The sequence below is a fragment of the Cherax quadricarinatus genome, chromosome 8 (genome assembly GCF_038502225.1).
Source record: "Cherax quadricarinatus isolate ZL_2023a chromosome 8, ASM3850222v1, whole genome shotgun sequence".
Classification (NCBI taxonomy): domain Eukaryota; kingdom Metazoa; phylum Arthropoda; class Malacostraca; order Decapoda; family Parastacidae; genus Cherax; species Cherax quadricarinatus.
Window position 1 is genome coordinate 67,875,159 of NC_091299.1, and position 27,596 is coordinate 67,902,754.

The following is a 27,596-nucleotide window of genomic DNA, read 5'->3' on the forward strand; positions in this document are numbered from 1 at the left end:
CCCCATGTGTGCTCTCCTGGCCACCTCGGCTAGTGTGTCGATCATTGCTCTGTTGCTCTCATCGTATTCTTCTCTTGGCCTCCTGCAGTTCTGTGGTGGGTTGTACATTACTGCAATTATCACCTTATGTCCCTCAGACTGGATTGTTCCTACTAAGTAGTCCCTTTCGCCCATGCCATCCATTCCTTCCATTTTCTCAAAATCCCACTGGTTTTTAATGAGCAGTGCAACTCCTCCTCCCCCTCTCCTCCCTCTGTCTTTCCTGAGGATTTGGTATCCGGATGGAAAGATTGAATCTGTTATTATTCTGGTGAGTTTTGTTTCTGTGAGTGCTATTATGTCTGGGGATGTCTCTTTGATTCTTTTATGCCACTCCTCATACTTGTTTGTTATTCCATCTGCATTTGTATACCACACCTTCAACTTCTTTTCTAAGACTGTGGTCTGGGAGGTATATTGGGGTTGGGGAAGTGGGAGACCTGGTAAGGAACTATGGGTTGTTGCTGTGGGGGTGGAGTTTGTAATGTAGTGGGTGGGGGCATTGGATGTGGCATGGGTGTTTTGATTTAGAGTGTTTGGTTGCACTGGGGTTGACCTGGTTGGGAGGCTTCTATAGGAAGTTGTGAGGGAGGCTGTATTTGATCTTCTTCCTGGGTCTGGGATCTCCTGTCTGTCTTCTCCATCCCCTCTCTTTCCTCCTTTCGCCTTTGTACCATCTCTCTCAGTTTCTGCCTTTCTTCTTGTGTTCTGTCGCGGTCGAGATACACCTTCCTGTATGCCGGCATGTCCCTTAATCGTGCTTTCTCCTGCAGGATCCTGGTCCGAGTCGCTTCTGCCTTGAAGGTCACTTTCACTGGCCGGGTTCTTTTTTTTACAAACCCCCCTATTCTCCGAAAATTTTCCAGCTGGGTCATGTCGTCTTCTCCTATTGCTTTCATGATGCTTTCAATTGCTTTTTTTTCCCTTGTTTTCTTGCTTCATATGTTTCCCCTTCAACTTCCTGGAGCCCATACACAAAGACTGACCTCACCCTTTCATTCTCCCACTGCATATCCCTGTGTATCCCCTCATTTAATTTGGTTTCCTGCACTGCAGCTTTCCTTTCTTCAGTTTCACTGGCTAATGTACTTGGGCTCAGTGGCCTGTCATTTTCCCTTCTCGGCTTTCCTTGGGCTCTGTTGTTGTCTGTTAGGGCCTCCACATAAAGCTTAGCTCTTTCATTTACTACAGTCTCCTCTGATAGAGCTTCCCCATGCAGTTGTGCCCCTTCTTTCCCTACAGTCCCCTTATTTGTGGCTGAGGTAGCAGTCTCTGTTGTCAATCCCAAAATGTTCTTTAGTTCTTTAGGCTGTTTCAGATTTTTCAGTTCCTCTTCTAAACTCTGTATCCTAGCCTCTGCTGCTTTGACATGCACCTCCCACTTCCTGCTTTCCATATCTATCCTCTCTTCCATTCTCATGCTAAGTTCTTCTAGTTTCTTTTCCCATTCATGATCTCTTTTTATGAGCTCTGCTGCCCAATCTTCCTTTGCAGCTTCCTCCTCCTGTCCCTTGGTTTTTCTTGTTGCTCTCTGACAACCCATTTTTGTTTTATCCTGATTGCCTCAGAGTGGGAAACCTATTAGTTCTGTATGTTAGGTTAGTAGTGTGTATGTCAGAGTGTGGGGGGAGGTAGTGGAGGAACTGTGGCTATGTGGGAGAGGGGTGGGGAGGGGGAGGGTGAACGGGGGAGGGGAGGGTGAACGGGGGAGGGGAGGGTGAACGAGGGAGGGGAGGGATCAGGGGAAGAAGTGAGATGTCGGTGGTGAGGGGGGGGGAGTGTATGTGTGAGTCTGGATATGTGTGTGTGTGTGTGTGTGTGTGTGTGTGTGTGTGTGTGTGTGTGTGTGTACTCACCTATTTGTACTCACCTATTTGTGGTTGCAGGGGTCGAGTCACAGCTCCTGGCCCCGCCTCTTCGCTGATTGCTACTAGGTCCTCTCTCTCCCTGCTCCATGAGCTTGATCATACCTCGCCTTAAAACTATGTATGGTTCCGCCTCCACTACGTCACTTTCTAGGCTATTCCACGGCCTGACTACTCTATGACTGAAGAAATACTTCCTAACATCCCTTTGATTCATCTGAGTCTTCAACTTCCAATTGTGACCTCTTGTGTCTGTGTCCCTTCTCTGGAACATCCCGTCTTTGTCCACCTTGTCTATTCCGCGCAGTATTTTATATGTCGTTATCATGTCTCCCCTGACCCTCCTGTCCTCCAGTGTCGTCAGGCCGATTTCCCTCAACCTTTCTTCGTAGGACAATCCCCGTAGCTCTGGGACTAGTCTTGTTGCAAACCTTTGCACTTTCTCTAATTTCTTGACGTGCTTGACTAGGTGTGGATTCCAAACTGGTGCTGCATACTCCAGTATGGGCCTGACATAAATGGTATACAGAGTCTTAAACGAATCCTTACTGAGGTATCGGAACGCTATCCGTAGGTTTGCCAGGCGCCCGTATGCTGCAGCAGTTATCTGATTGATGTGCGCCTCAGGAGATATGCTCGGTGTTATACTCACCCCCAGGTCTTTTTCCTTGAGTGAGGTTTGCAGTCTTTGGCCATCTAAACTATATTGTGTCTGCGGTCTTCTTTGCCCTTCCCCAATCTTCATGACTTTGCATTTGGCAGGGTTAAATTCAAGGAGCCAGTTGCTGGACCAGGCTTGTAGCCTGTCCAGGTCTCTTTGTAGTCCTGCCTGATCCTCATCCGATTTGATTCTTCTCATTAACTTCGCATCATCTGCAAACAAGGACACTTCTGAGTCTATCCCTTCAGTTATGTCGTTCACATATACCAAGAACAGCACAGGTCCTAGGACTGACCCCTGTGGAACCCCGCTTGTCACAGGCGCCCACTCTGACACCTCGTCGCGTACCATGACTCGTTGTTGCCTCCCTGTCAGGTATTCTCTGATCCATTGCAGTGCCTTTCCTGTTATGTGTGCCTGATCCTCTAGCTTTTGCAGTAACCTCTTGTGAGGAACTGTGTCGAAGGCCTTCTTGCAGTCCAAAAAAATGCAGTCGATCCACCCCTCTCTCTCTTGTCTTACTTCTGTCACCTTGTCATAAAACTCTAGTAGGTTTGTGACACAGGATTTTCCTTCCCTGAAACCGTGCTGGTTGTCAATTATACACTTGTTTCTTTCCAGGTGCCCCACCACTCTCCTCCTGATGATCTTCTCCATGACCTTGCATACTATACACGTTAGTGATACAGGTCTGTAGTTTAGTGCCTCATGTCTGTCTCCCTTTTTAAAAATTGGGACTACATTTGCCATTTTCCATACCTCAGGGAGTTGCCCAGTTTCAAGTGATGTGTTGAAGATCTTTGTTAATGGCTCACACAATATCTCTGCTCCCTCTTTAAGGACCCATGGAGAGATGTTGTCTGGTCCCACCGCCTTTGAGGTGTCAAGTTCGCATAGCAGCTTCTTCACCTCCTCCTTGGTTATATGTACCTCATCCAGCACTTGCTGGTGTGCCCCCCTGTTCTGATTTCCTGGAGTCCTACTGGGTTCCACTGTAAATACCTCTTTAAATCTTGTGTTGAGCTCCTGACATACCTCTTGGTCGTTTCTTGTGAATTCCCCATCACCCTTCCTCAGTCTGATTACCTGGTCCTTGACTGTTGTTTTCCTCCTGATGTGGCTGTACAACAGCTTCGGGTCAGTCTTTACTTTCGATGCTATGTCATTTTCATATTGTCTCTGAGCCTCCCTTCTTATCTGTGCATATTCGTTCCTGGCTCTTCGGCTGATTTCTTTATTTTCCTGAGTTCTCTGTCTTCTGTACCTTTTCCATTCTCTAGTACACCTAGTTTTTGCCTCCCTACACCTTTGGGTGAACCAAGGACTCGTTCTGTTCTTCCCATTATTTCTGTTTCCCTTGGGAACAAACCTCTCCTCTGCCTCCTTGCATTTTGTTGCTACATAGTCCATCATTTCTTGTACTGGTTTTCCATTCAGTTCCCTCTCCCACTGAATGTCTTGAAGGAAGTTCCTCATGCCTGAGTAATTCCCCCTTTTGTAGTTTGGTTTTTCCCAGCCTATTCCTGCTACTCTTTCCACTTGGAGCTCAACTATGTAGTCGAAGCACAGAACCACATGATCACTAGCTCCCAGAGGCCTTTCATACATGATACCCTCGATGTCCGAACTACTCATGGTGAATACAAGGTCCAGTCTTGCTGGTTCATCCTCTCCTCTCTCTCTGGTAGTGTCTCTAACATGTTGATGCATGAGGTTTTCCAGTACCACATCCATCATCTTGGCTCTCCATGTTTCGGGACCCCCATGGGGCTCCAGGTTTTCCCAGTCAATCTCCTTGTGATTGAAATCACCCATAACTAGTAACTTTGTTCCCCCCATGTGTGCTCTCCTGGCCACCTCGGCTAGTGTGTCGATCATTGCTCTGTTGCTCTCATTGTGTGTGTGTGTGTGTGTGTGTGTGTAATTTTGTGTGGAATTATGTGTGGGTTTATTTTGTACTGAAAGGTATGTGGCTTGTGCGTTGTAATGTAGTCTCAGTGGTCCTTTGCTGCCCACAACTTCTTGTGACCTGACCCCCAACCTCCTGGGGCTTGACCAGCACGTACTTACAGTGTGTGTGTGTGTGTGTGTGTGTGTGTGTGTGTGTGTGTGTGTGTGTGTGTGTGTGTGTGTGTATGTGTGTGTTTGTACTGTTAATACATACCAGTAATTCTGGGTTATAAAAAGCGATAATTGCTACTAGGGTCTAAAGCTTCAATAAGTGTCTGCCCTTGTGTGTGTGTGTGTGTGAGGGAGGGATGGTTAGGGGGGGGTAGATCCGTTATACCTCTCTGTTCTGTCTTTCCTAGAAATGCTATACTCTTCGCTTATTGTCCTTTCTGGATTTAAGTATCAATTATTGCTGTTATTATCCTATTCCTTGTTCACGTTTAGAGAGGACTTCCTAGCTTCCTAAGTGTTCTTACTACTAATAACTACTGTAATAGCTTGCAGGAGTGAGTGACCAGTATCTAACAGCGATGCAAGGCCAAGCCAAGCCAAACCTGCGACATGCAAACCACAATATAGGTTTACTTGCGCTGGCAACGGTCGTGCCAAGTTGCCAAATGCTGATGAAGTTGTCGTCGTACTAGCCTAAATCCCTATTTTGGAGATCCTTCATCCGTGATGATTATAACCACATGTGCTCATACATCCCTCGTTCCTCACGCGATTTCACTTTTCACTTATGATAGTATACACTTCACATTATATACACTTCACTTTATATGTATAATGGCACACAACTTGTCGTGACGTCACTGCTTCAGGCCTACCGCTGCCTAGTAGACCAAAACGTTTGGATAATTTTGGATAATGGATAATTTCAGGCTTTCTCACGACTTTTTCTAACTAATAACTTCAGTTATCACTCGTATTATTACTCACTGACGATGTCACTACCAATGATTACTGTTAGCAGTCACTGCACCCTTAAAAACACTAGGATTCTCGGAGCCTTGTGTGCCCACGTCTGCACCCACGGACCCACGCGGTGTGTGTACTCACCTATTTGTACTCACCTATTTGTGGTTGCAGGGGTCGATTCACAGCTCCTGGCCCCGCCTCTTCGCTGATTGCTACTAGGTCCTCTCTCTCCCTGCCCCATGAGCTCTATCATACCTCGCCTTAAAACTATGTATGGTTCCTGCCTCCACCACATCACTTTCTAGGCAATTCCATGGCCTGACTACCCTATGACTGTGTGTGTGTGTGTGTGTGTGTGTGTGTGTGTGTACTCACCTATTTGTGGTTGCAGGGGTCGAGTCCTAGCTCCTGGCCCCGCCTCTTCACCGGTTGCTACTAGGCCCTCTCTCTCCCCGCTCCATGAGCTTTATCAAACCTCGTCTTAAAACTGTGTATGGTTCCTGCCTCCACTACGTCATTTTCTAGGCTATTCCACTGCCTTACAACTCTATGACTGAAGAAATACTTCCTACTATCTCTCTGACTCATTTGTGTCTTCAACTTCCAATTGTGGCCTCTTGTTTCTGTGTCCCCTCCCTGGAACATCCTGTCTTTGTCCACCTTGTCTATTCCACACAGTATTTTATATGTCGTTATCATGTCTCCCCTGACCCTCCTGTCCTCCAGTGTCGTCAGGCCGATTTCCCTTAATCTTTCTTCATAGGACATTCCCCTTAGCTCTGGAATTACCTTGTCGCAAACCTTTGTACTTTCTCTAGTTTCTTGACGTGCTTTATCAAGTGCGGGTTCCAAACAGGTGCTGCATACTCCAGTATGGGGCCTGACATTCACGGTGTACAGTGTCTTGAATGATTCCTTACTAAGGTATCGGAATGCTGTTCTCAGGTTTGCCAGGCGCCCATATGCTGCAGCAGTTATCTGATTGATGTGTGCTTCCGGAGACATGCTCGGTGTTATACTCACCCCAAGATCTTTCTCCTTGAGTGAGGTTTGCAGTCTTTGGCCACCTAGCCTATACTCTGTCTGTGGTCTTCTGTGCCCTTCCCCTATCTTCATGACTTTGCATTTGGCAGGATTAAATTCGAGAAGCCATTTGCTGGACCAGGTGTCCAGTCTGTGTGTGTGTGTGTGTGTGTATGTGTGTGTGTGTGTGTGTGTGTGTGTATGTGTGTGTATGTGTGTGTGTGTGTGTGTATGTGTGTGTGTGTGTGAGTGTGTATGTGTGTGTGTGTATGTGTGTGTGTGTGTGTATGTATGTGTGTGTGTGTGTGTGTGTGTGTATGTCGTGCCGAACAGGCAAAATGGGTCAATTAGCACGAACTCATTTAAAACTGAGTCCTTTCTAAAAAAAATCTTATACATTTAAAGACATTTTTTAATCATGTTAATATAAAAATTAATGATTTTGTACCAAAAGAACCATAGAAAACTGACCTAACCTTATTATAACAAGCGTAATTTTAATTTAGCCTAAATCAACTAAATACATTTTAGATAAGTTTACAATTTAATAATAAACGCAATGAAATATATTTTTTTAGTTAGATTCAGAATGATTTTTGCAAAATTATTGCATACGCAAAATTTCACTTGCCTTATTCGGTAAGAAGAGAGTTGCTATTTAAGCCAAAATAACAAATTTTACCTATTCGGCACGACAGATGCATTAGATAAACCCTCGTTTTCAACAGTAATTCTACGTTCCTAAACGAGAAGGCTGTTTACTAACTATTAATAACTGAAATTAATAACTACACGTTAGTAGTACCATTATTTACAATAAAATAATTATGCTTCACTACTTGAGTTTACTCTTACTGTTAACCTCGACTTGTGAAGCTGCGTCAGTGTCATCTCAGACCTCGATAATATACCACACTAATTTGTACGCTTCTGTAATTATCTTTTCAATTTTTTTTTAAGATTTTTTTATTTTATTCAGCTACTGTAATATTTTTCCCAGATTCTGATGGTTATAGGTTTCACCGAGACGCTGGCAATAAATGCATTTTACGAGAATGAAGTTTTTCCTGTCTCCCTCGTATAAAGATGTATATTATACATATATTTTTTATTATTTTTAACACACCGGCTATTTCCCACTGAGGCACGGTGACCTGGAAAAGAAGAAACGCTTTCACCAACACTCACTGCATCACTGTCTTGCCAGAGGCGAGCCGATACTACAGTTCAAAACTGCAAGTATCCTCACTCCACCTTTAGAGTGCTAACCGGTTTCTCTAAATCCCTTCTTAAATGTTACATTGCTAACAATCCAACAGTACCAGTCATGAAACTATTTGCCTCCACTTATACTAAAGCCCCTCTTATACTAAACCTCCAACCTTTCCTAGAATGACCCCTACACTGCCTTCCCTCCACTACAGATTTATACGCCCTCTCTGCGTCATCCTATTTTGTCCCACCCTCTCTAAATCTTCGAACCACCTCAACAACCCCTCCTCGGCAATCTGTATAATACTTTAGAAACCCCACACCTCCTAATCTCCAAGCTATGGATTCTGTGCATTATATTCACACCACACATTGCCCTCAGACACGACATCTCCACTGCCTCCAGCCTTCTCCTTGCTACAACATTCACCACCCAGGCTTCACACTACAAGAGAGAGAGGAGTTGGTACCACTATAAGTTCACACATTCTCCTCTTCGATGCCATGGATAACGTTCTTTGTCTCCACAGATGACTCAGTGCACCACTCACATTCTCATCATCAGTTCTATCGTTCACTTTCATGAATCCATCCACCCACAAGTCAACTCCTAAATATCTGAACACATTCAGTTCCTCCATACTCCCTCCCTCCAATCTGATATCCAATCTTCCATTACCTAAATTTGTAGTTGCCCTCGTCATCTTGCTTTTTCTTATGTTCACTTTTAATTTCCTAATTTACATATCCTCCTAAATTCGTCAACTAATCTTTGCAGCTTCTTTTCAAAATTTCCCAAGAGCACAGTGTCATCAGCAAAAACCAACTGTGACAAACTCCCACTTTGTGTTAGAATCTTTATCTTCCAATTCCTTATCTCTCCCGAGCATTCCAGTATTCACTTTTCTTACAACCCACCGTTATAAATACAGTGAATAACCATGACGCCGTTACACATCGCTGTATAAGACGTACTTTTATTGGGAAATAATCTCCCTCTCCCCTAAATTTCCTAACCTGAGCCTCACTATCCACAAATAAACTCTTAGTTGCTTTACGTAACTTACTATCTATTCCAAACACTTCCAACATCTGCTACGTTGTTCTCCTATCAGATCTAAATACTGTTCACATATGTTTCAATGTAAACACTTGATCTACACATCCCATATTTTTCTTAAAGCCTCCTTGCTTTTTTATAATCCGTCTCACTGTCAATTCTTTAAATAATAACTCTACCATTCGCCTTACCAGGAATACTCAACAGGCTTATTTCCCTATAATTCTTACATCTCTGTTTCCTTTGCCTTTATAAATAAGAACCATGTATGCCATCTGCCAGTCACTAGGTACTTTTCCCTCATTACTACATTTATTGAATAAAAGCATCATCCACTCCAAAACTATATCCTTACCTGCTTTGAATATTTTTTGTCTTGATCCTATCAATTCAAGCTGATTTCATTTTACTCACAGCTTTTTGTACCTCCCCCACACTCGCTTATGACTCTTCCTCACTCCTAAAAGATGTTATACCTACCTGGCCAATGCATACAATAACAGATTCAATTTCTTCATCAGTATTTAGCAGTTCCTCAGAATATTCCCTTCATCTCAATACCTCCAACTCCCCATTTAATAACTAATCTGTTGTTTTTAACTGTTAAGTCCATTCATTCCCGATGCTTATTACTCTCACTTCAAAACTTTTTCTTATTCTCAGCAAAATTTGTTGATAGCACCTCATACAGTCTCTCATTTGCACACCTTTTACATTTCCTTATCGCCCTCTTAGCTTCAGTTTTACTCTCCATATACTCCACCACTATTATTTAAATTTTGCTTTTTCTCTCTTACAACTCTCTGCATCTCATTATTTTAACGATCGTTCATTTTCCCTCTCACACCAACCCTCCTACATGTATATCCACAAACTTCTGCCTCACAAACACTGCATTCTTAATTCTACTCCATACCTCGACAACCCTCATTACTTACATTCTCACCAGTTCATCTTTCTACCTGCTTCTGATCGCAGTTTCCTTGCACGCTATCTATTTTTCTCTCCCGCTGTAGACATAACTAAAATCTGATCTAATGTATCTGTTGCCCCTCTATAAACGTGCACATCCTGAAGTCTACCCATCAACATTTTATTCTCCAATACAAACTATTGTCATTACGCCCAATACAAACTACTCCAATACAAACTATTGTCATTACGCCCTATATCAAATCTCGTATACTTATCCTATTTTTCTTAATATATATATTACTTATTACAAAACCTCTTTCTATACTAAGTTCAATCAAAGGTTCCCCATTATCATTTACACCTGGCACCCCAAACTTACCTACCATGCCCTTTATAACTGTTTCTCCCACTTTTGCATTTAGGTTCCCTACCACAATTACTCTCTCTCACTTCATTCAAAACTTCTCAAACTCTCCCTTAACATCTTTCAAAATATCTATCTTCTACGCTCCTCTCTTCACCAGGTGCATAAACACTTACTATAACCCACCTTTCACATCCAACCCTTATTTAATCTGCATGTTCCTTAAGTTAATATATCTATATTCCCTCTTCTCCTTCCATTTCTGATCCTTCAACATTATTGCTACCCCTTTAACTCTAACTCTCTCAGTTACACCTGATATAATCCCATTTATTTCTCCCCATTGAAACTCTCCTATCTCCTTCAGCTTTTCTTATGTTTAATAATATAGTAGAAGGGATTACTAGCCCACTGATCTTGATATTTTAGTCTCATTTTACGATATTCATGGCTTAGGGAAGAAGGATTCTTTTCTACTTTTTTATGAAGAGGAAAGGAAAAGAAATAAGAACAAGAATCATTAAGAAAATAGAAGAAAACTCAGATGCGTAAGAATAGATATACATGTACATGAATGTGTAGTGTGACCAAAATGTAAGTAGAAGTAGTATATTTATATATGGAAATAAACTGCACTTGCAGGGATCGAACCCCCGATACTTTAACATGCCACCCAAGACCATCTCGACCAACACTGATATTGATGAATAAGGGGTCTAGAGCGTCTCCGAATTCTGGCGTTTTAAAATATCTAGGGTTCGATTCCTGGTAAGTACAGCTTATTTGCTTAAAAACCACTTGTTCGTGGATGCATTAATATATATATATGTCGTGCCGAATAGGTAAAATTGGTCAATTAGCAAGAACTCATTTAAAATTAAGTCCTTTCTAAAAATTTCTCATATACGTTTAAAGATATATTATTTTCATTTTTGTTAATGTAAAAATTAATAATTTTGTAACAAAAGAATCTTAGAAAACTTATCTAACCTTATTATAACAAGCGCAATTTAATCCAACTAAATATATTTTAGATAAGTTGATAATAATTTTAATAATAAACAAACACAATGAAATACTATTTTTATTCGTCAGGCTAAGAATGCATTTTGCGAAATTATTGTGTACACATATTTTTGCTTGCCTTATTCGGCAAGAAGAGCGTTGTTATTTAAGCCAAAAATCGCGTTTTACCTATACGGCGCGACATATATCTATCTATCTATCTGTCAGTCTATCTATATACAAACATACATACATACATACATACATACATACATACATACATACATACATACATACAAACATACATACATACATACATACATACATACATACATACATACATACAAACATACATACATACATACATACATACATACATACATACATACATACATACATACATACATACAAACATACATACATACATACATACATACACACATACATACATACATACATACAATAATCGCGAACAAACCATGCAAGATGCAAAATAAACACAGGTGGATGGAAAAATAAGCGCTTTAATGTGATACTTTTTTGACAATGTTTCGCCCACACAGTGGACTTTATCAAGTCAGAAACGGATCTACCTGGGCAAATAGTACATCAGTATTTATAGGAGAGTGAGGTGGAGAGTGCTGGATAGGTTGGATACGAGACGGACATGTAAGGGGCCGCTGAGAATGTTTGGTAGGCTGGATCTGTTGTTTTTCTTGAAATTATTGGATATACATATAAGTGATGATTCCAGGATTCTGAGGTATTAAGTGTTGTCTTCTCTGGCGATAAGTCTTGTGTTTCTGGAGTTGGTTAAGTGGTTGTAAGCATTTCGGTGTTGAACGCAGGCGTTCCTTGGATCGTCAGATCTGCCTGCGTGCTGGTGTTCTGAAATACGTGTTTGGAGGTCTCTGGATGTATCGCCCACGTATAATTTGCTTCAATCATTTTATACCTCTGCAGAGGATTGAAGCTTGTCCTGTCTATTACAGTAATAGACAGGGCAAGCGAAACACCCAGAGGCCTCCAAACACGTACTGCAGAACAGCAGTACGCAGGCATATCGGACGATTTAAGGAACGCCTACGTTCAACACCGAAATTCCCACAACCATTTAATCAACTCCAGAAACACAAGACTTATCTCCAGAGAAGACCACACTCAATACCTCAGAATCCTGGAATCATCACTTATCTATATATATCCAATAATTTCAAGAAAAACAACGGCTTCTATAACATAGTTAAAACCTTTGCCAAAAAGTTTTTTCATCATTATCCCACATAACTACATAAACTAACGCTCGTCCAGTGCAAGTTCATATCAGATCCAGCCTACCAAACTTTCTCAGCGATCTCTTAAATGTCCGTCTCGTATCCAGCACTCTCCACTTGACTCTCCTATAAATACAGATGTACTGTTTACCCAGGTAGATCTGTTTGTGACTTGATAAAGCCCACTGTGTGGGCGAAACGTAGCTAATAAAGGATCTTATTATACTACGCTTGGATTTATTTTCCCATTGTGTCGGTATTTTATACCATTTATTTCCAACCAGAGGGGGAGTGGAATGATAGATCTATTCCTTCCAGGTGCAATCAAGACGTCAGGAGCTCTAGCTCGAATATCACATTCCAGCTAGAACGTTCCTCTGAAGTAATCTGCTTGGACTTCCTAATCATTTCTGCAACATTGCAAGCTCCTGATGTGTTGATTGCAACACGAAAGGCCTAGAGCTATCATTCAACACCACTATGGTTTCGCACACACTCACACACACACATACGTATATAATGAACCTCCCTCCACACACACACACACACACACATAGCACCTACTGGGGAATGCCCTGGGTGAGGGCATGCATGTCACGCTTGGTGCAGCAGTACTTGAAGTTGTCAGTTCCACAGCAGTAGACGGGGTCATCTGACTCCATGCTCGGGCAGGGGAATCCGTTGCTCCACTTCCCGAAGGTGTCTATGTAGCCCGAGCAGTAGTCCTCCCCCAGCACTGGAGAGAGAGACAAGAAAGGCGGTGAGAGATCTATTAGACACTCTGGAAGGACAAGTAGGTGATAAAATAATCACCAGCAGTATGGAGACAAGCAGGTACTTAGAAACACGCAGTGTACAGAACGAGAAACAGGTTATGTGGAACAGTTCAGTACCATAGACAAAGGTGTGTGTTGAGAACTGAGAATTCTGAGAGTTTAGAGATTAGTGTGTGTTGTTTGAGTGCTCATCACCTGCCCAATCTAGAGTGCTCGTCACCTGCTCAGGCTAGAGTGCTTATCACCTGCTCAGTCTAGAGTGCTTATCACCTGCTCAATCTAGAGTGCTCGTCACCTGCTCAGGCTAGAGTGCTTATCACCTGCTCAGGCTAGAGTGCTTATCACCTGCTCAGTCTAGAGTGCTCATCACATGCTCAATCTAGAGTGCTCGTCACCTGCTCAGGCTAGAGTGCTTATCACCTGCTCAATCTAGAGTGCTCGTCACCTGCTCAGGCTAGTGTCACCTGCTCCAAGGCTGAGGGACTGACTACCTCATCTTCCACTATATTCTGTATACATTTCTACAGTCATCATTTTATGTTCAGGTATTTAACTGATGAAGCCACTGGATTGCAAAACCTCTACTAGTAAATATACCGGATGTTGCACATGTGCATAAATCAGCACCTTATTGATAAAAGCTGATATGCAACTTCTTAAATATTAGTTTTCTGGGGATAACTGATGATTCAGACACAACGAGAACATAATTATTATTTACAGCAAAAAAAGGCTGAATAGCCTTTAAATAAATTAGTGAAGAAATGAAAACAGAATACTACGAGTTAGTGTACAGAAAATTTCGGGAAAAACGGAAAAAATGTCTGGCTGTTAGTTGACATAGAAAGATAACAAACAAGAATGCACATCGTGTATGACTCTCAGTCTGACAAACTCACAGATAGGTCAATATTTTTCTGGAAGACTTAAAATCGTAAATTATAATTCAATTGCTTTCCATTACAGGATATTGTTGCAGGTGTGTTGCAAATGTGGCGAACATTAGTAAAACATCTACTAAAGAATGATAGTATGTCAACCAGTTGGTTCCTCACTGGATTTGTTCCAGTCTGGGTTAGTAGCAATTTGTCAGTACTCATTCTGGGCTCATTATCCCCCACCTTTTTCGAGTTTTTAACAGCGGTTGGTCAACAAGACTTGGGGATATAATGACGAGAATCAGAAATAATCAATAACAGTTTTAGAATTTTTATGAAGGTTAAGACACTTGTGCAACATCTGGTTATCTTATTGTGAACGTTTCGCCATCCAGTGGCTTTATCAATACAGATTCTTGGACATAATTAGAAAACAGAAGAACTATATACAAAAGATGAGGTAATCAGTCCCTCAGCCTTGGAGGTGGTGTTTACAACACCGTGGTTGTAAAGATGTTGCACAAGTGTCTTAACTTTCATCTTGTCGGTATTGTATACCTGTCTTGCACAACAGAATTTTTATATAATGATGTTAAGGGGCAGTAACATGTACAGTCAAATGTTATTGAGAAATTAAGCTCCGGCACCACACTATTTGCATACCTTCAATAACTAGTAATTGTAAGTACATAAGAACATAAGAAAGAAGGAACACTGCAACAGGCCTTCTGACCCATGCGGAGCAGGTCCATGTCCCCCCCCCGCATTAGCCCAATGACCCACCCAGTCTGGTCACCGCCACTCAAGGATGGGGCACGGCACCAGACCCAGCAGCACAAGCTAGTCAGGTCCAACTCATCCACACCCACACCCACTAATAACATAACATAACATAACATAACATGTATTTATCTAACTTATTTTTAAAACTACACAACGTTTTAGCCTCAATAACTGTACTCGGGAGTTTGTTCCACTCATCCACAACTCTATTACCAAACCAGTGCTTTGCTATGTCCTTCCTGAATCTGAATTTTTCCAATTTGAAACCATTGCTGCGAGTCCTGTCTTGGCTGGAAATTTTCAGCACGCTATTTACATCCCCTTTATTTATTCCTGTTTTCCATTTATACACCTCGATTATATCCCCCTAATTCTACGCCTTTCTAGAAAGTGCAGCTTCAGGGCCCTCAGTCTATTCTCATAGAGAAGATTTCTGATACATGGGATCATCTTTGTCATCCTCCTCTGTACGTTTTCCAGAGCATTTACATCCATTCTGTAATACGGTGACCAGAACTGAGCAGCATAGTCTAAATGAGGCCTAACCAAGGATATATAGAGTTGAAGAACAACCTGAGGACTTCTATTATTTATACTTCTAGATATGAAGCCAATAATTCTGTTAGCTTTATTGCGAACACTAATGCACTGTTGTCTTGGTTTTAGATTACTTCTAACCAGAACTCCTAAATCCTTTTCGCAATCAGTAGTATTAAGATCTACATTATTTAGTTTATATGTGGCATGGTTATTTAACTGTCCAACATTTAGAACTTTGCATTTGTCAATATTAAACTGCATCTGCCACTTCTCAGACCATTGCATCAGTCTATTCAAATCATCCTGGAGTGCTCTTACGTCCTCATTAGAATGAATTGGACGGCCTATTTTGGTGTCATCAGCAAATTTGCTTATTTCGCTATTTATTCCCTCATCTATGTCGTTTATGTAAATTGTGAACAACAACGGCCCCAACACTGACCCCTGAGGAACACAGCTTGTGACGTGCCCCCATTTTGATTTCTCCCCATTTATGCAAACTCTCTGCTGTCTATTTGTCAGCCATGCCTATAATCAGGAAAAAAATTCTTCTCCTATTCCGTGTGCCTTAAATTTCCTCAATAGCCTCTGATGTGGAACTCTATCGAAAGCCTTACAGAAGTCCATATGCACAATATCATATTCATTACCATGATCTACCTCTTCAAACAGCTTAGTGAAAAAAGTTAGTAAATTTTGCTTCCACTGTGCTTTTAGAACAAATTAATAAACTGTACAATACTACATTCTTAATGTTAAACTGTACCATCTGGTACATTTGGTCCCGTAGCTCGATTGTTACCGCACTCGGCTCTCACATTGTGGTCTGGAGGTCGATCCCCGGTACGACTGGAAACATTAGGACCTGTTTCCATGTGACACCTGCTGTCCATGTTCACCTAACAGTAAAATAAGTCCTTGTGTGTTACTTGGCTGGTGTGGGTCTCATCCTGGGACAAAACTGACCTATGTTAAGCAAAAGGACACAAGTGCAACTAATGTGAGCTTTGTCAAGCCGTTACAAACAGTACATGGACACAGAGGGTATATATAGGCTCAGAGTGAGGTGCAATACTAGAGGTAGTAGTAGTAGTAGTAGTAGTAGTTACATAAGTTGTAGTAGTAGTAATACAATATGTTAGAACAATTAACTGGCACATGAGTAAAGGATTCAAAAGCTATTACTTGGGAAACATAAAAACTGGTTAGACAAATATTTCTATTATAGGCTGGATAGAGAAGGCATGTTTCAATGTTCATTCTCTGTAATGTGCTTGTGTAGTATTAACAGGAGAGACTATGTGATGGCAGGGTTTACTGTTTTCAGGAGGATTCTTGCTAAAACTTCAGAGATGGTGAAGCTGCCTTTGTTTTGTTTAATTGTATTAGAAACAGCTGTTATTGAAGATTCAAGGCACTTGCGTCTGCGGAAATTAGTTTCTTTGATCACTAACTGGGCGTCCCTGAATTTCATGAGATGATTGGTGGAATTTCGGTGTTGTACACAGGCGTTGTTCAAGTTATCATTCCTACATGCATAAATGTGTTCATTGAGGCGGGTGTCGAGGTTTCCTGCTGTTTCACCTACACAAATCTTGTCGCAGCCTCCACAGGGTATAGTGTAAACCCCTGCATTGAGTGGTTCGTGGTGCTTGGATTTTGTTCTCGTTAGATCCTTTATCGAAGTGCTGGAAGCGATGGCGACTCTGGTGTTAGCTTGTGAAAGTACTTTAGAAACGTTCAGTGCAACCTGGCTGTTGGGAAGAATTATAACTTTGTTCTGAGTGGTGTTGGTGCGTGGAGAATTAATGATCTGAAGAGCTCTTTTCTTGCAGTCTTTGATGAAAAAGGAAGGAAAATGTAAATCTGTGAAGGTTCGGTGAACATATTTACATTCCTCGTCAAGAAACTCAGGACTACAAATTCGGTATGCTCTTAGGAAAAACCCGATGATGATGCCTCTTTTGGTCTTAGTATCTTGACTGGAATAGAAGTGTGTGAGATCATTTTTATTGATAGGTTTCCGATAAACTTGAAATCTTAGGCTGTTGTCTACTTTGTGAATGAGGACGTCGAGGAAAGGTAGCTTGTCATTGGACTCTTCTTCTAGTGTAAACTGGTACTTTTGTGAAGAGGGAAGTCACGTCCAAACTGCTTAGTTTCTTGTTACGGATGGAGAGGTTATGGATGCGGTTGAGAAGGTCGCCTGAATGTTTAAGATGAGCGGGGCTGATGGTCCCCAGAAGGCAGGAAAGATGTTTGGCAAGAACTCCGGCTAGTTTGTGTGGTGCACTGCCTATACTTGATGTGATTGGCCTGAGGGGAATATTATGTTTATGGGTCTTGGGTAAACCATACATGCGTGCTGGTTTAGGGTTGCTGGGTAACAAATACAGAAGTTTCTTCCCTTCTCTAGTGCGCTTGAGTATTTGTCTGGTTTTGTATAGAAAATCTTTGGTGAGCGTCTCCCACTGTTGAGTCAGATGGGTTCGTATGTAAACTGATCATTCAAGAGGTCCATCATTTTGGTGTTGTAGTCACTGGTGTTGAGTATGACGACTCCACCACCTTTGTCGGCGGTGGTGACGATAATGTTGGGGTCGTTGGCGACGTCCTTTAGGGCAGTGATATATCGTCTAGGAAGATTAGAAGAAGAAGGTTCACATAAAGCTGCAGTGAGAATGCTCTGTATATAACGCTTCTGGAAGTTGCTGTCACTGTGTCTATGGTTCCTGGTAACTAGGTTGAGTTGATAGTTAGGTTTGCATATGTTGGTGGTAAATTTGAGTCCCAGACTCAGTGCTTGTTTCTCGTAGTCAGTTAAGGTGCGAGACGATAGGTTGTTTATTAAAGATTCCCGTCCCATTTCCTTCCATCGACTGTTAGTGCAGAGGTACTGAAGTTTGCGATTGAGTTTGATCTTGTGTTGGAGGTTGGCTGTGGTGACTGTGCTGAGAATATGATCTGCAGTGTGTTGGTCAATCTGAAGATTGACCAACACTCCCACTCAACAGTGGGAGACACTCACCAAAGATTTTCTATACAAAACCAGACAAATACTCAAGCGCACTAGAGAAGGGAAGAAACTTCTGTATTTGTTACCCAGCAACCCTAAACCAGCACACATGTATGGTTTACCCAAGACCCATAAACATAATATTCCTCTCAGACCAATCACATCAGGTATAGGCAGTGCACCACACAAACTAGCCGGAGTTCTTGCCAAACATCTTTCCTGCCTTCTGGGGACCATTAGCCCCGCTCATCTTAAACATTCAGGCGACCTTCTCAACCGCATCTAAAACCTCTCCATCCGTAACAAGAAACTAAGCAGTTTGGACGTGACTTCCCTCTTCACAAAAGTACCTACCACAAAAGCCATCGAAGTTCTACGACGTAAAGTCAATCATGACCTTAATCTTCCTCTACCTCCCGGAGATTTTGTTGACTTGATTGAACTCTGTGTTAATTTCAACTGTTTTTCTTTCAATAACAGCCTCTACAAACAAACCTACGGCATGGGAATGGGGTCCCCCATCAGTGCCGTCCTAGCCAACTTGTATATGGAACACCTAGAGTCCGAACACTTCGCCAACATCATCCCTTCAAGCGTCACTTGGTTACGTTACGTGGACGACGTCCTCGTAATAATTCCCAAACGTTTTGATGTACGGAATATACAGGCAAGGCTCAACGCAGTTGAACCGGCGATCCAGTTTACACTAGAAGAAGAGTCCAATGACAAGCTACCTTTCCTCGACGTCCTCATTCACAAAGTAGACAACAACCTAAGATTTCAAGTTTATTGGAAACCTATCAATAAAAATGATCTCACACACTTCTATTCCAGTCAAGATACTAAGACCAAAAGAGACATCATCATCGGGTTTTTCCAACGAGCATACCGAATTTGTAGTCCTGAGTTTCTTGACGAGGAATGTAAATACATTCACCGAACCTTCACAGATTTACATTTTCCTTCCTTTTTCATCAAAGACTGCAAGAAAAGAGCTCTTCAGATCATTAATTCTCCACGCACCAACACCACTCCCAACAAAGTTATAATTCTTCCCAACAGCCAGGTTGCACTGAACCTTTCTAAAGTACTTTCACAAGCTAACACCAGAGCCGCCATCGCTTCCAGCACTTCGATAAAGGATCTAACCAGAGCAAAATCCAAGCACCACGAACCATTCAACGCAGGGATTTACACTATACCCTGTGGAGGCTGCGACAAGATTTATGTAGGTGAAACAGCAGGAAACCTCGACACCCGCCTCAATGAACACATTTACGCATGTAGGAACGATAACTTGAATAATTCCTGTGTACAACACCGAAATTCAACCAATCATCTCATGAAGTTCAGGGACGCCCAACTAGTGATCAAAGAAACTAATTTCCGCAGACGCAAGTGCCTTGAATCTTCACTAATAGCTGTTTCTAACACAATTAAACAAAACAAAGACAGCTTCACCATCTCTGAAGTTTTAGCAAGAATCCTCCTGAAAACAGTAAACCCTGCCATCACATAGTCTCTCCTCTTAATACTACACAAGCACATTACAGAGAATGAACACTGAAACAGGCTGCCTCTATCCAGCCTATAATAGAAATATTTGTCTAACCAATTTTTATGTTTCCCAAGTAATAGCTTTTGTATCCTTTACTCTTGTGCAAGTTAATTGTTCTAATATATTGTATTACTACTACTACTACTACTACAACTTATGTCACTACTACTACTACTACTACCACTAGTATTGCACCTCACTCTGAGCCTATATATACCCTCTGTGTCCATGTACTGTTTGTAACGGCTTGACAAAGCTCCTGGAGAGCGAAACGTTGCCACAATAAAACGTCGAAGAAAATAAATGGTATATAATACCGACACTATGGAAACATCAACACATATGCAGTTTAATGTGATCCTTTATTGACAACGTTTCGCCCACACAGTGGGCTTTTTCAAGTCACAAACAGATCTACCTGGGGTGGAAGGTACCTGACTATAAATACTCCAGTACCTTCCACCCCAGGTAGCTCTGTTTGTGACTTGAAAAAGCCCACTGTGTGGGCGAAACGTTGTCAATAAAGGATCACATTAAACTGCATATGTGTTTATGTTTCCACAATAAAATGTCACATTAGTTGCACTTGTGTCCTTTTACTTTACACATTGTCGGTAATTCTACCAACTTTATTACAAAACTGACCTAATTAGAGGGAAATGCTCAGCATAACAAGCGACTCTCTATATAGTAATATGTTACTGATGTCAACTATGGTCTGTATACCTTGTACATGTACTGGTAGAAATAAAGATGTTATTATTACTGCACAGGATATACTTGAAGTAGAGTAAGTAATGTATGTGTTAGACAAGTTGTGTGTTCAGAAAGACTTTCTCAGGACGTGAGGGACGTAACCACAACTCCCTAGATAAACTTGCTTCTTACAAACAGATAAGTAATAAGCACAGCTTGCTTGAGCAATAGAGCAACCCGTTGGCCAAACAGCAAAGTGCACAAGTAGCCGTGAGCAGTGCAACGTCAGGCAAAGAAGGTGACACAAAAAGAACAAACTGGGAACAATCGACATGTTCTCCACACAAGGCAGGTGGAAAAAACCATACCATGGGTGGGATTAGAACCCGCGGTCAGAAAGTCAAAGAACTCCAAACCGACGCGGTAGCCATTGGGGCAGCTGGCTACAATAAGATTCCTCCAAATAGGCATATTTATACACCATAGGAAGGTTTGCATAGGCCACCACTGTGACCACAAATGCAAGTTTTTACAGACGAATCTCCCGCTAGCGTGTCATTACGATTTCATGAATCAGGGTAAAAAAACTACCACATTCCTAAAGCTGAATTCAGTAACTTCCAAATCCCGACTACGACAGTGAACAGATGCTAGTCAGAACAAGATATCTCCAGAGTTAGACTCGGGACCTGATGTATAGTGTGACTCACTATGCATCAAGTCAGTCTCAGAAAACATAAATAGAATCACTACTTCTAAATAGAATCACTAGTTCTAAATAGAATCACTAGTTCTAAATAGAATCACTAGTTCTAAATAGAATCACTAGTTCTAAATAGAATCACTAGTTCTAAATAGAATCACTAGTTCTAAATAGAATCACTAGTTCTAAATAGAATCACTAGTTCTAAATAGAATCACTAGTTCTAAATAGAATCACTAGTTCTAAATAGAATCACTAGTTCTAAATAGAATCACTAGTTCTAAATAGAATCACTAGTTCTAAATAGAATCACTAGTTCTAAATAGAATCACTAGTTCTAAATAGAATCACTAGTTCTATCACAGTGTATGTACCACGAGGTACATACACTGCTAAAACAGAAGAATCTGCATGTGTTAAATGGTTTAAAACCGAAAAGTTGAAGATTGAGACACTTGTGCAACATATGGGAATGTTTACTGAGGAAACGTTTCGCTACACAGTGGCTTCATCAGTCATATACATAGTAGAAAGGTGTAAGAAGAGGAAGAGTTCAAGGCAATCAGTCTCTCAGCTTTGGATCAATTCCAGGCTGAGGGACTGATGTAGCCAATGTGTTGCGAAACGTTTCATCAATGAAGACTCCCACATACTGCATGACAAGAGTAGTGGAAAACAGCGTTCTCCTAGACAGTAGAGAGGTGAAGTGTTGCCTGGATGTCAAGCCAGAGAGAGAGAGAGAGCGAAATAGCGCCTGATCAGATGATCTCCAGGCTTAGCACGCGCCTCAGATGGCAAGCAAGCGAGCAAGTAATTTAGGAGCGCCTGGCAGACAATCAGAACTCTGGAGTGTACCTGCACAGGGTGTAGGCACATTCATCTTACCTATAACATGTAGCTAAATAGGGAACTAATTCTGTAAAGCATCATATTTTCGCTGTAGATATTAATAATATCAGCAATATATTAGATAAGAGAAAATATTCACAAGAACTGTATCAATTTTTATTGAAGACGCTGCCAGGTGTATGTAAATACTGCGACAGAGGGAACCAATGCCTCCAGTCACTGGAAAAAATTGTGACTGTCAGTAACCTGAAAAGAAATATATACACCCTAATATCCTTCCACTCACAGACATAAACATCCTAACATCCTTCCACTCACAGACATAAACATCCTAACATCCTTCCACTCACAGACATAAACATCCTAATATCCTTCCACTCACAGACATAAACACCCTAATATCCTTCCACTCACAGACATAAACACCCTAATATCCTTCCACTCACAGACATAAACACCCTAATATCCTTCCACTCACAGACATAAACATCCTAACATCCTTCCACTCACAGACATAAACTTCCTAACATCCTTCCACTCACAGACATAAACATCCTAACATCCTTCCATTCACAGACATAAACACCTTAACATCCTTCCATTCACAGACATAAACACCTTAACATCCTTCCACTCACAGACATAAACACCCTAACATCCTTCCACTTACAGACATAAACTTCCTAACATCCTTCCACTCACAGACATAAACACCTTAACATCCTTCCATTCACAGACATAAACACCTTAACATCCTTCCACTCACAGACATAAACATCCTAACATCCTTCCACTCACAGACATAAACATCTTAACATCCTTCCACTCACAGACATAAACACCCTAACATCCTTCCACTCACAGACATAAACATCCTAACATCCTTCCACTCACAGACATAAACATCCTAACATCCTTCCACTCACAGACATAAACTTCCTAACATCCTTCCAATCACAGACATAAACATCCTAACATCCTTCCACTCACAGACATAAACACCTTAACATCCTTCCATTCACAGACATAAACACCTTAACATCCTTCCACTCACAGACATAAACACCTTAACATCCTTCCACTCACAGACATAAACACCTTAACATCCTTCCACTCACAGACATAAACGCCTTAACATCCTTCCACTCACAGACATAAACATCTTAACATCCTTCCACTCACAGACATAAACACCTTAACATCCTTCCACTCACAGACATAAACACCTTAACATCCTTCCATTCACAGACATAAACACCTTAACACCCTTCCACTCACAGACATAAACACCTTAACATCCTTCCACTCACAGACATAAACACCTTAACATCCTTACACTCACAGACATAAACACCTTAACATCCTTCCACTCACAGACATAAACACCTTAACATCCTTCCACTCACAGACATAAACACCTTAACATCCTTCCACTCACAGACATAAACACCTTAACATCCTTCCACTCACAGACATAAACACCTTAACATCCTTCCATTCACAGACATAAACACCTTAACATCCTTCCACTCACAGACATAAACACCCTAATATCCTTCCACTCACAGACATAAACATCCTAACATCCTTCCACTCACAGGCATAAACACCCTAACATCCTTCCACTCACAGACATAAACATCCTAACATCCTTCCACTCACAGGCATAAACACCCTAACATCCTTCCACTCACAGACATAAACATCCTAACATCCTTCCACTCACAGGCATAAACACCCTAACATCCTTCCACTCACAGACATAAACATCCTAACATCCTTCCACTCACAGACATAAACACCCTAACATCCTTCCACTTACAGACATAAACTTCCTAACATATTTCCACTCACAGACATAAACACCCTAACATCCTTCCACTCACAGACATAAACACCCTAACATCCTTCCACTTACAGACATAAACTTCCTAACATCCTTCCACTCACAGACATAAACACCTTAACATCCTTCCATTCACAGACATAAACACCTTAACATCCTTCCACTCACAGACATAAACATCCTAACATCCTTCCACTCACAGACATAAACATCTTAACATCCTTCCACTCACAGACATAAACACCCTAACATCCTTCCACTCACAGACATAAACATCCTAACATCCTTCCACTCACAGACATAAACATCCTAACATCCTTCCACTCACAGACATAAACTTCCTAACATCCTTCCAATCACAGACATAAACATCCTAACATCCTTCCACTCACAGACATAAACACCTTAACATCCTTCCATTCACAGACATAAACACCTTAACATCCTTCCACTCACAGACATAAACACCTTAACATCCTTCCACTCACAGACATAAACACCTTAACATCCTTCCACTCACAGACATAAACGCCTTAACATCCTTCCACTCACAGACATAAACATCTTAACATCCTTCCACTCACAGACATAAACACCTTAACATCCTTCCACTCACAGACATAAACACCTTAACATCCTTCCATTCACAGACATAAACACCTTAACACCCTTCCACTCACAGACATAAACACCTTAACATCCTTCCACTCACAGACATAAACACCTTAACATCCTTCCACTCACAGACATAAACACCTTAACATCCTTCCACTCACAGACATAAACACCTTAACATCCTTCCACTCACAGACATAAACACCTTAACATCCTTCCACTCACAGACATAAACACCTTAACATCCTTCCACTCACAGACATAAACACCTTAACATCCTTCCACTCACAGACATAAACACCTTAACATCCTTCCACTCACAGACATAAACACCTTAACATCCTTCCACTAACAGACATAAACTTCCTAACATCCTTCCACTCACGGACATAAACACCTTAACATCCTTCCACTCACAGACATAAACACCTTAACATCCTTCCATTCACAGACATAAACACCTTAACATCCTTCCATTCACAGACATAAACACCTTAACATCCTTCCACTCACAGACATAAACTTCCTAACATCCTTCCACTCACAGACATAAACACTTAAACATATTTCAACTCACAGACAAACACCTTAATATCCTTCCACTCACAGACTTAAACACCTTAACATGCTTCAATTCACAGACATAAACACCTTAACATCCTTCCACTCACAGACATAAACTTCCTAACATCCTTCCACTCACAGACATAAACACCTTAACACCCACTCACAGACATAAACACCTTAACATCCTTCCACTCAAAGACATAAACACCTTAACATCCTTCCACTCACAGACATAAACACCTTAACATGCTTCAACTCACAGACATAAACACCTTAAGATCCTTCCATTCACAGACATAAACACCTTAACACCCTTCAACTCACAGACATAAACACCTTAACATCCTTCCATTCACAGACATAAACGCCTTAAGATCCTTCCATTCACAGACATAAACACCTTAAGACCCTTCAACTCACAGACATAAACACCTTAACATCCTTCCATTCACAGACATAAACACCTTAACATCCTTCCATTCACAGACATAAACACCTTAACATCCTTCCATTCACAGACATAAACACCTTAACATCCTTCCACTCACAGACATAAACACCTTAACACCCTTCAACTTACAGACATAAACACCTTAACACCCTTCAACTTACAGACATAAACACCTTAACACCCTTCAACTTACAGACATAAACACCTTAACACCCTTCAACTTACAGACATAAACACCTTAACATGTTTCAACTTACAGACATAAACACCTTAACACCCTTCCATTCACAGACATAAACACCTTAACACCCTTCCACTCACAGACATAAACACCTTAACACCCTTCAACTTACAGACATAAACACCTTAACATCCTTCCACTCACAGACATAAACACCTTAACACCCTTCCATTCACAGACATAAACACCTTAACCCCCTTCCATTCACAGACATAAACACCTTAACACCCTTCCATTCACAGACATAAACACCTTAACACCCTTCCATTCACAAACATAAACACCTTAACACCCTTCCATTCACAAACATAAACACCTTAACATCCTTCCATTCACAGACATAAACATCTTAACATCCTTCCACTCACAGACAAACACCTTAACTTATGCTAGAAACATTAATAAAATGGTCTAGATGCATGTCTCCAAATGTTTGTTTCAGAATATGTTTCTGTGAGTGGAAGGATGTTAAGGTGTTTATGTCTGTGAATGGATGGATGTTAAGGTGTTTATGTCTGTGAATGGATGGATGTTAAGGTGTTTATGTCTGTGAGTGGAAGGATGTTAAGGTGTTTATGTCTGTGAATGGATGGATGTTAAGGTGTTTATGTCTGTGAGTGGAAAGATGTTAAGGTGTTTATGTCTGTGAGTGGAAGGGTATTAAGGTGTTTATGTCTGTGAATGGAAGAATGTTAAGGTGTTTATGTCTGTGAGTGGAAGGTATTAAGGTGTTTATGTCTGTGAATGGAAGGATGTTAAGGTGTTTATGTCTGTGAGTGGAAAGATGTTAAGGTGTTTATGTCTGTGAGTGGAAGCATGTTATGGTGTTTATGTCTGTGAGTTGAGACGCTACTTATTAATAACCTGCACATACGAAATCCTTGGTGTTTTAAACAGGCTCGTGTTCCAATTCTTAAATATTTTTCAGTATTTTATGGCCTCTGACACAGAAAGCGAAGAACATGATGCGGAATAATTGGTGTTTTTTCGATGTCAAAGAAAACTTATTAATCTGTAGCCAGGAAAACTTGACCAACAGAACGTACTTGACAAAATCTAATGGTGTCAGGAGCATTACGACGTCTCCTTTGAACTAGGCATGAATATTTAATAATGAAGCTGTCGTTTACAATGCATTAACAGCAGACGACAATCTTATCTCGACACGACTCACGATATCGTAATGACACGACTGCAAACAAACCATACCACGGGTGGGGTTAGAACCCGTGATCAGAGAGTCACCAGGCTTCAGACCGACGCGTCGGTCTGGAGCCTGGTGACTCTTCGCGGGTTCTAACCCCACCCATGGTATGCTTTATCTCGACAACATCACAGCCTCATGTATATGACATCGTCATGTCCACAGAGAACCCAGAATTTTATGCCTAAATATTGACCTAATATTTTTACTAAACATTCAGATTACACTAACAATTACACTAACAATTACACTAACAATTACACTAACAATTACACTAACAATTACACTAACAATTACACTAACAATCACACTAACAATTACGAGCTGAGTTTGAGACGAAACCCCCTAGAAAAGTTGTATTAAAAAAATCGGTGTCCAATACGCCACATGTTCTTCAGATGTCAAATTGATAATATACTTTGTCATTTATTTCCGCTGAACTAGAGTCTATAGAATGAAGGAAACTGAAGCTTCATATTATATTTTTAAGAATTATACAACTGAATACATAACTCACGAAATCGTAATGACACGATTGCAAACAAACCATACCACGGGTGGGGTTTGAACCCGCGGTCAGAGTGTCT